This window comes from Austrofundulus limnaeus, unplaced genomic scaffold (genome assembly GCF_001266775.1).
Source record: "Austrofundulus limnaeus strain Quisiro unplaced genomic scaffold, Austrofundulus_limnaeus-1.0 Scaffold2061, whole genome shotgun sequence".
In the NCBI taxonomy this organism is placed as follows: domain Eukaryota; kingdom Metazoa; phylum Chordata; class Actinopteri; order Cyprinodontiformes; family Rivulidae; genus Austrofundulus; species Austrofundulus limnaeus.
Window position 1 is genome coordinate 1 of NW_013954463.1, and position 1,733 is coordinate 1,733.

Genomic DNA, 1,733 nt, shown 5'->3' on the forward strand with positions numbered 1-1,733 from the left:
AATACATGCTGATGGCTGGACTGTCCAATCAGGACTGAGGCCCTGCTGAGGGGGCGGAGTTAATCAGGACAGCTCTTTTTTTAGTATTGTTTTTATTACTTTAACAGCAGAGACCTGACTGCTGATTGGTTCCTGTTAACAGGTGACCTGACTGCTGATTGGTTCCTGTTAACAGGTGACCTGACTGCTGATTGGTTCCTGTTAACAGGTGACCTGACTGCTGATTGGTTCCTGTTAACAGGTGACCTGACTGCTGTTTTTAGTTTGTCTCTGCAGGTGTTTTGTCCCACAGTGGTTCTTTTTGTTTGTTTTTGTGTTGTTGACCTGGTTGTGTTGTGTGTCCTTCAGTGGACCTGTGTGTAGTTGTCAGTCCCAGTTGAAGTGTTACCTGCTGAGCCGTTCTTTATTTAATGTGTGTTTACACCTGGTGTTACAGGAAGTGACGAGCTGAACTCTGAGCCCTTTCTTTCATCTTTGTGTTGTTACCTGTTGTGTGTTTGTTGCACAGTGGTGTGAGGCAGAACACCTGTGATAAACAGCAGGTGTTTCTACACAAACACTGTTGTTGTTGTTGTTGTTGATCACTTTAAATTCAGTCACCATTAAAAACAGTGAGTTTGTGTATTAATTTTAGTGTGAGTTGTGTTTGTGTTGTTACCTGTTGTGTGTTTGTTAAACTTTCACACTGCTGTTTTCCTGTTTCTCTTGATTTAAATCTAGTTTGTGTTGTTTTTATTTTAATACTTCAGAAAGGTTTAACCCTTCCAGGACCTTCAGGATGTTTGATCAAGTTAAACTTTTTGACAAGTTTAGCTTTTTTCTGCTACACAACAGCTAAAGTTTTCCTCTTCTTGTTCTTCTGCCAGTTTCAGCTCGTTTTAGCTGCTTTCATGAAAATTTCATCTTTTTGTGTTTATCTTGTAAGTTTTCTGCCACCTTTAACAGTTTTATTTATTTGCTCCTTTCACTTTCTTTTAAAGTTAAAAATGTGAAACAATAGTTGTGTGGCAGCAGCTGAGTGATCAACACATGCTGAGAGCTAATTAAAGATTCAAGATGGCTGCCAGAGCTAAAGTTCAAAACAAGTCACTGAAACCAGAAACCTTCATCAGCTTTATAGTCATAAATCAACCAGGCTGCTTCACAAAATACACACAATAAAACCTTTAAACGGTCCGACTTCTACAGAGTAATACTTATTAATACCAGTAGTACTAATTAAATATTAAACATTAATACTAGTTAAACATTAATACTAGTTAAACATTAATACTAGTTAAACATTAATACTAGTTAAACATTAATACTAGTTAAACAATAATACTAGTTAAACAATAATACTAGTTAAACATTAATACTAGTTAAACATTAATACTAGTTAAACATTAATCAGTGTAAAGGTTCAGTTTAAAGTGACGTTCAGAGTTATAAAAGTCTAAATGAAGTCAGGATTGTTCCTCAACAGGTTTCTGTTCAGACGTACAACCCTACCAGGACCTGTTCCCCTCAGACTGACACAGAGACGAGAGACCACCTGAGACCACTAGGACACCTGAGACCACCAGGACACCTGAGACCACCAGGACACCTGAGACCACCTGAGACCACCAGGACACCTGAGACCACCAGGACACCTGAGACCACCTGAGACCACCAGGACACCTGAGACCACCAGGACAACCAGGACACCTGAGACCACCAGGACACCTGAGACCACCTGAGACCACCAGGAC

The 1,733-nt window shown here is 39.6% G+C and overlaps 1 long non-coding RNA gene across 1 annotated transcript; it reads right to left on the reverse strand.

The window, feature by feature from the left end:
• Positions 1-95: 95 nt before the first annotated feature.
• LOC106536972 (uncharacterized) lies at positions 96-1,339 on the reverse strand. Its single transcript, XR_001312592.1, has 2 exons — positions 247-1,339; positions 96-213 (listed from the first exon to the last, which is right to left on the reverse strand). It is a non-coding gene; the product is annotated as an uncharacterized LOC106536972 (long non-coding RNA).
• Positions 1,340-1,733: the final 394 nt, after the last annotated feature.